This window comes from Chamaea fasciata, unplaced genomic scaffold (genome assembly GCF_029207755.1).
Source record: "Chamaea fasciata isolate MVZ Bird 193981 ecotype frontalis unplaced genomic scaffold, bChaFas1.0.hap1 SCAF_9, whole genome shotgun sequence".
Lineage (NCBI taxonomy): Eukaryota > Metazoa > Chordata > Aves > Passeriformes > Sylviidae > Chamaea > Chamaea fasciata.
Genome location: NW_027094094.1, coordinates 26,224,591 through 26,233,240, shown reverse-complemented (window position 1 = coordinate 26,233,240; position 8,650 = coordinate 26,224,591).

Here is an 8,650-nt window from a genome sequence, read left to right as displayed (position 1 = left end):
TAGTAAAAAAGAACCTCATGAAAATACTGTGTTTTGAAAATAGGTGAACAATTCCTCAGTAATCAAAAGTATAAACAGGAAAACTTGTACTGAAAATTTTTACTTGTAGGTAAAATTTCTCACAATTTTTCTTTCAATAGGCCATGTTTTCAACAACATGTGTTGCATGTGTTGGAAATCTTACATTTTTCTAGAGAAGGTCAAATACAGTTTGCTATTAGAGGGGTAACTTCTCATTAGAAATTCTGCAAGATCTGAAAATGCCATTATGAGGGGACTGGAGTCTCCTGAGGGAAGTGTGCAGTCAGGCTCCAAACCCTACCTTTCTCCCAGGCAGGAACCAAGTGAGAAACAGCCCTTCTGCACCTGCTTCCCAGCTCTGCTAGTTGCCAGCAGTGATGTTCCCATAAATGGCTGATGCCAGGGCTTAGGGGATGGTGGCCTCCAAAAGGAAAGCTGATCTGACTGACTCCAAAAGAGATTCATCCAAGCTCTGCTCCCCAAGTCCTGCAGGAAAAACACCATGTGTTTTCAAAAAATGAAGTCAGCCTGTTCTCAGTGTTAAATAGTTTCTGAAGGGATTTTGTTGCCTTGCCCTGAAAGTGAGGCTCATGAGTAATGCCGTCATCTTCCAGGAGACACCACAGGGTGTATTTTCAACCATGCACCCTGCCTTGCCAGCCACCTGCATTGGGACAGCAAAACCACACTTGCGTGTAGCCCTGTACAATCCTGGAAAGCCACAGGAGCCACAACAGGCCCATTATTGTGCTAATAAATAGGGTCAATGTCAATTTTGAAGCTTAAGCTTTTAACTCTGGCACCCTCCTGCAAGGAAAAAAAAAATCTCAGTTGTTCACATGGCTGTGTTCATCAGCAGGAAATAAATAAATCACTGCTTAGCACCATTTCTCCTTAGGGTAAACTTTGCCATTGAAATTTTCAAATCAGAGCTGAAGAAAAATACTTTGAAGGTTTTCTGGCTATGCTGACTCCAGCACTCCACATATCTCTCCCAGCAGATTCCAGGGAACTTTTGGACTTAATCTGTTCCTGGTATTCATGTGACAAATCAATATTCATTAAGCACCATGTTCTGGCTTTAGATTAGATATCATTAAACACTGCAGTGTGGAGGGAATTTGGGGAGACAGCACTTAAAGATGACTTTCTTAAAGCCTGGTGAGAAAAAAAGCCATTAAATAATAGAGTATTACTTTAGCATGGAAGAATAAGTCCTTCATGGAGGAATTTGGGCAGCAAGAGCAGGCTGGGATGTGCCAGAAGTGAAGCAGTGTCCATATTTTCTACAGGTGTGATAATTTTCAGGGTCTTGGATTATTTGCCCAGATCTCAAAACATCTTAATTGGACAGCAGCCTCATTTCAGTGGTACCGAACTGTGCTGGCTCTGATGTGTCTTCCCCCCTTTCTGCAATGATTTTTTCACTTTGCCTGTTTTAAAAATCATTGCACTGAAATTTGTACTGCAACTTGTATATTTTGAGGACTTTAATATATACTTACATTAAGCAAAAGTAATTCCAGTCTGGAATTGGAGAAAAGTTGTCTGCTGTAAAGAATTTCACGTTTTACCTGTTGCTAAAATAAAACTAATCCATCATGGCAGACACTTCTGGTGTCAAATAGTGTCTTCTGGGCTTTTTAAGGGATAGCTGGACATTTTGTGTGTAAAAATGCTGTTTTGAGCACAGGAAAAATAGCCCTTAATTATCATAGACATTAAAAAAATTTAAAAAATAGTTTATATATACATTTATGTAAAAATCATTTAAGAATGGAAAACAAACAGATATGTTACCTGTTTTTAGTCTCTGCAACAGACTGAAAAATCAAACAATACATCTCGAAGAATTAAAGTAGCGACTGTTTTAATGTGTATTTTCATACTGCTAGGGTGTTCTGTTGTCAGTACTTTACATGACAAACAGTGCTCTGAGCACACATACAAGTTTGCTTTGCAAGCACTCTGCAAACTTCAAACTTACAACAGAAAAACACTTCCAGGTAGAACGTGTGGAAACCTGCATGCCTGGTAGCTTTGTGGGAGAAACAGGTTCTCTTGGGGGTTTCTTCAGTCAATACAATGTTTTCCTTCTCGGGCATGCTAAAAAAGGGGGCAACCTATCAGGCTAGGTTGATAAAGCAGCTTATGTTCTTCAAAGCCCTAAGGGGCATAAGTCTAAACATCCAGATCTGCTGAAAAATCCCTGCATTCAGTTTTTTTGATCATTCATATTTAGGCCATATTTTTAGAAATTACTTTGTTTTTCTGTTTTCCAAGAGGAGACACCACCCAGGTTGTACTGGACATTTTTTTTTATAGGTTTGATTCTCTGCAGCCATATCAATAATCCTGATAAAGTTGTGCCCCTAATCTGCATCTGCTCCCTCAGGGAAGAGGCACAGCTTCCTTTGCCTTGTTAGCAGCCCCCCTTGTTTGGCCTGGCATCCCCATTTCCTCTTTCTTCAAGTCCCCACCTGGCCTTTTCTCACCTCCTGGGACATTCTTTTGGTCTCTCCTTGGTCACAATTCCAACACTCTTCTGCCTTCTTCCAAACCTGCCGTGTTTTATCCTTGCTTTCTCTCTGTTATTCATCAGTCCCTCCTTCTGCACTGTCCTCCCTTTCCCACACCAGCTGGGATTCATTCTGGCCCTGACAGTTTGTAGCCATTTAAACAAATGGGTTTTTTTCCGCTGTCAAATGTTAATGCTAAACTTTAGCAACTACTAAAATAAACTTCCAAAATCAGAAACTTGATATCGAGACCTGTCTTTTCCATTAATTACATATTTTGTGTCTCATGTGGAAAGTGGGGGCTAGAGCTTGCATTTCTATTCCCAGATTTAACCAAAGCTACAATAGATGAAGGTAAATAAACTTGGATGTCAAATTACCAGTTCAGTAAATTACTTAAGCTTGTGAGTAACTATGTGAGTAACACTCTCATTTATTCAACTTAGAGTAGAGGCTCAGAACTTGTTTCTTTAGTTACTCAGAAGAAAAACTTTGGTTTTCAAGTGCTCAGAGATAAATGAAGTTGAGTGCTTTGGTGAACAAGGACCTGACATTGTTTGGTTATAAATGAATAGGTAAGATAGAACATTTTTTTCACTCGAGATTCTATTTGAATAAATTGTACATTAAAGGACATTTCTTTTTTCTTGAACCCTGTCTTAGAGGCTATACTCTGAATTATTTATTTACATCAGACAATAAAAAAGCTGAAACAGTTTAAAAATATTTTTCAATGAAAGGGTGAAATCTACATTTAGAGCCTGAGACCTCTCAACCTCCAAGAAATTGGTATTCATTTTGTTTAAATCCAACAAATACTAATTTTCCTAAGTGCCTGTGAACTCTATGCTGCAGCAAAAAAAAATGACCCAGGGCTTTGTCTGAAATCGCTCTTTGTGCTTTCTAATTACTTCTAACGTGCTTCTAACTGTTCTTCTGCAACTTCCTGAAAAAACCCCTATTTGAAATTCAGTAAGCTTTGATTTAAAGTGATTGGTTTCCACCTGGATCGAGTGAAATTTTCTACTTGCAAAGTTTATTAGTACATTAAAAGATGCAAATTAATTCATAATTCTTTCAGTTCATTCTCTTGGGAACAATTATACAAGGAAATTATTAATGAACAAGAAAACAACAGTTAAAAATCTCAAAGGGCAACAGAGGTGTGGAATATATGAAAACATTTAGACCTAGCTAATAGCAGAACTCAGTTATAATAGTAACAGTTCATAAACCAATTTTAATTTTTCTTTATTTGTAAACTGATAGCAGCCACATGGTGCAGACAAGAAATCAAAGGCTGGCAAAAAGGGTTTGCAGCCAAAGGCCTGTTCTCAATGAAGGGCTGAGGAAACACAGTGTGTGAAGTTTTGAACTTGTGCTACCAGGGTTTCCAAGGAGCCAAAGGTGAGGCATCAGTGAGCTCACCTGTGCCCATGACTCTGCCCACACCATCCCGTGGGGACTGCAGACCAGACTGTCATTTCAGTGTAAGCCTTGGCACTCTGATAAACAAGCCCTGTACTTTCCAGGTGGGTAATGAAACCTCCCAGGGTCCAAGTAACATCTGATGATAAAAGATCAAACAGACTTGCTTTTTAGGCTTCTCTGATCCACCTATTCTTTCTCCTTTTATTTAAGGTGTTAAACAACTCAGCTACTTTCCCTTTTCCTTTTAATAATTTATCCAGCATGCTTTTAATATTACATATCTGATGAAAATTTCAAATCTTTTTACAATCAGAGTCATAGCAGTGTCTTATCACCAGGACACCTGTAGTGATTCTGGGCTATCTGCTTGCAGCACTCCCTGACTTATGGCTGTCAATAACAGAAACACATTGCTCTCAAAATATTGTGAAACAAGCTCCACTTCTGAGAGGTTTGTCCTAAAGAACTTGCCCTTTTATAATTTTAAGCAGAGCCACATAAACATAATACACAGATCAAACCTCTGCTGATGTAGTTTAATACACTAAGACAAGACAAACAGAGGCATCACATGAACTGAGAGCAAGGCTACCTTATGGAGATGCAGGAGTAAAACAACTTTTATTAGACTTACACATGCCTTTCTCTACAGACTCTAAAGGGTAGTTTACAAATGAAAAATGTTTACATTTGAAAAAATATGATGCTCTACAAATATTTTATCTCCTTTTTCAGAATAGCATATAAACTGCAATAATAAAACTCTAAATAACATGGATTAACAAACTAAGATCCTTAAGAAGAGTGGGAACAATACTGCTGTATGTACACATCGCCCAGACAGAAATCCGAGTTCTAAATATAGCAATATTTATAGAATTTTCTAGTGACAGGGGGCCACTTCCAAAATTTCGCTCAAAAAACCCCCCAGATTACAAAAGTAAGACTTTGTTTTGATTTCCTTTGTTATAAAGGAAAAGCTAAGTTTCTACATGTTAAAAAACTGAAGTTTTGAAAATGCTGGCCAAATTCCTGTTCTGTCTTGCTTTTGCAGTTGCATGACTAGATGAATGTATTTCCTTTTGCCAAGTGAAAATAAGCTTCCAGGGAACAATTCTATCTCACAATTCAGCTAAAACTACTGAGAGAAATCACTGATTATTACACATCTAATGCCATCATTCTGTATATTTAGAATAACATATGGACTCAGTGGAAAAGTAATTAATGCAACACCCGTGTGCAACTCAAATTCCACTAGCCTCTTTTAGCTCCTTTGTTCTAAGCTGGCTTCTGCTGGAGACCAAAATCCCCACAAACTGAGAGAGAGGTGTCAAAGAATCAGAAAAACATTTGAGTGAGAATACTGACAAGAGGCCACTATGGTTAAACAGATTTCAAATGAAAATTCAATTATTTTTAAATGGAGACACATTTTTTTTCCTGTGGTCAGAAGAATAACAGTTCTTTTTAATGTCATGTTTGGTTTTGCCCTTAAAAAACAAACAAACAAAAACCAAAGCCACAATATAGAAAACTCCAGCAAAAGGATAATGTCCTATGAAGAAGTCTGTGATATGCAGGTGGCAATAAGAGAGTGAGGATAGAGCAGGATTTTTATAAGCAAAATTTTCATTCTCTAAGACTTTGCTTCAGGCTGTGAATTGTGAAACAAGCTGATGGCATCAGTTTGATTCTGAAGGGTCATGTACTTATATGAGAAAGCTGTGATTTAACTTGGCATTTCTATAACTTTAAGGACAAAACAGACAGAGATATTCTATGTCACCACTTAAGTGATTTTTTTGTAAGGCTAGTACCAAGGTTCAGTGGCTGAGATCCCTCCGCTGGTGCCTCTGTGATATGTTTCTTTGGCAGCAAACCAACAATGTCAGCCTAGCATAAATGTAAGTGCCAGAGCCATTTTTTCCCTTTGAAGTGCACAGTCCTAAAGGATCAGGGCAAAGCCCTGGAGAAAACAATATTCAAGTTAAGTATCATCATTGGTCCCAAGAAATTACTTTAGTAGCTGTTCTAATTAATCATGGTCATTCCCTATCTGTGTAGGCACAGGGAGAAGAAGTGTCATATAAGGACAGTCTTTCAGAAGGAGTTTTCCCCCTTTAGACACAGGCATAGAGGCTTGACTTAACATACAAACTCAGAAGGCTGCAAATAAAAAGGTGAGAGCTCCTCTAAATATCAGCCTCTGGTTCGGTTACTGTGTTTTTGGGATTTGGCCCTTAGCATTGTAGTCATTCACAAACTTGCTGCTGATTACTACCAAAGCAAGATCTGTGATATAAATTTGTGAAACTATGAGACACTGAAAGAAATCACTGAGGAAATGCAGTGATGCCTCATTGATCCAGCAAATTCACTTAGGCCACTGAAGTGTTCCCATCCCTGTTATCAAAGTGTTGCTCATCTACCAGAGGTGGCCAAGTGAGACACACCTCAGGTGGTGCAGTTTCCTTCCCAGAAAGCAAATGAACTGAAATTTTGAACCTCAGCATGAAAAATAATCTTTTCTTTCAAATGGATATTGTTTAAGCTGTGATGAGAAATAAGAACGAGTGGTGAGCAAGTGCCATAAAAATACCTTGGTTTAGTTTTAAAGATATTTATGGGAAGATTTACTTATTGCTAAATGATGGAGAACAGCCACAATCTGTTATAGCTAATTTACTACTACATAAGTGAAAATGTGCTAAGAGCAGCACACTTGTTAAATTAAAGCTCACTTAATGATTACACAGCACTTGGGAATAACATCTAGTTAAAGAGTAAGCAGTAATGGATGTTTTCTATAGAATCATTCCTTTTGGGAAAATAAGACAACCAAAACCCTTTACATTTTTGCTCATAACTAAAAGCTACAGAATACCAGAAAGAAGACAAGGAGGGATTTCCTCTTTTAGTGAATACTGGAGTACTTACTAGAGCTACCATGAGAAGGTTACTGGCTCTGACTCTCCACCCTATTACAGTGGCTTGCACTCAAGTCAGCACTATTATCTCGCTGCATCACTCTACGACAGACTGAAGGAAATCAGATAAAATCCTGGACTGGATGCTACCTATTATCTACCCCCTTTGTAATTTTTTTCTTGTCACCAGAGTCTCTGAAAAGGCGATTATTAAATCAATAGTAATAACAAAATCCCAAGACTCAGAGAAAAACTAGTATTTTCCTCTTTATGGGAGTGACAATTTTAGCTGAATCAGGGCTATTCTTCGGGTAGGGAGTAACCTTGTCCTGATTTAACCCCATGGAGCAGCCAAGCCCCACACAGTCAGTCACTCACTTCTGCAATGGCAGGACTGGGGAAACAATCAGGTGGGCAAAACCTGGAAAACTCATGGACTCAGATACAGGCAATTTGTTAGGGAAAGTAAAAGTCACACAAGCAAGGAAAGAAAAAACATGGAATTAGTTTAACACTTTCCATGGGCAAGCAGGTAATCAGCTATCCCCGGGAAAGCAGGACTCCATCACACCCAGCAGTTACTTGGGAAGACAAACACCATCATTCCAAATATCCCTCCATTTCTCTTTCTTCCCTCTGCTTTAAATACTGAGCATGACACCAACCCAATCATTCAGAAGTGTGAACATGGCTGTACCCTTATCTATGTCCTTTCCCAAGATGGTACGTCTTCAACAAAATGTGACCTTTTTGCATTGAGCACTTTTGCAAAAGAACTTAATTAAAAAAGAAACTTGAAGAAGCCTCTACAGTAATCCCAATACATGAATGTTTGGTATTATTTTTGTCACTATCTTCTTAAATAGGAGCTTTGTAAAAGCATTACTTCTGTAGTTCAGGGGCCATGTTGTGGCCATCCCATATAGCAGCAGGAAGGGTTGGCTGTGATTCAAAGCTCAGTCCTCTGTGGATGGCTTTGCTAGAACCTGCTGGAGGATAGCTTGGTGCTAAGATGAAGAAAGGTACAGTTTTGGGACTACCAACCCTTCATGTGCTAACATGGGATTAAAAGTACTGATAGCTGGGGAGCTTCCTGCATGCTGCCTTTGGGTGTGGCAGAGCAGCTTCGCAGCAGAGGCACTGTGGAGGAGTGGGGTGAGTCTCCAGTGTGGATGAAACTCCAGATAAATTATCCCAATTCAGAGCTATGAACCAATGCTTCCTTTTTTGTCTCTGGCTGTCAGAAACCCCTGCACATCCAAGCTCCAAAGGGAGCAATGACAACATGTAAAATGGATCTTGACTCACTGTGTACATCTGTATCTCTGGTTACGGCATCAGATCATTATTTTTCTTTCTATACACATGCAGTAATTGTGTGCTACTGGCCAAGAAGGTTACAAACATATTCACTCTTTTTTAATGATGCTTCATCATAATGGGTGGTGCCTGGTATCGTAATGAAGACCACATACAGTATTCTCTTTGTCTTCTAAGAAATTTAAAGTGCATATTTTTGTGGTTTGTGGTATGATCACTAAGAAGGCTGGAATTAGTGAAATTACTATGTGATTAAGAGAAAAGCATTCTAGCCTTTCCTACTCATTAACAAAGGAGGAGCGTGTATGTAAAGAAGATTAAGAGTTTATGTTTCTTTTCATGAAGACACCACAGGTAAGGACTCTGAAAAGTGAGTTTGATCACTCACCATTGATCAAAAAAAGAGCTACCAAAAGTCAAGAAATTGTC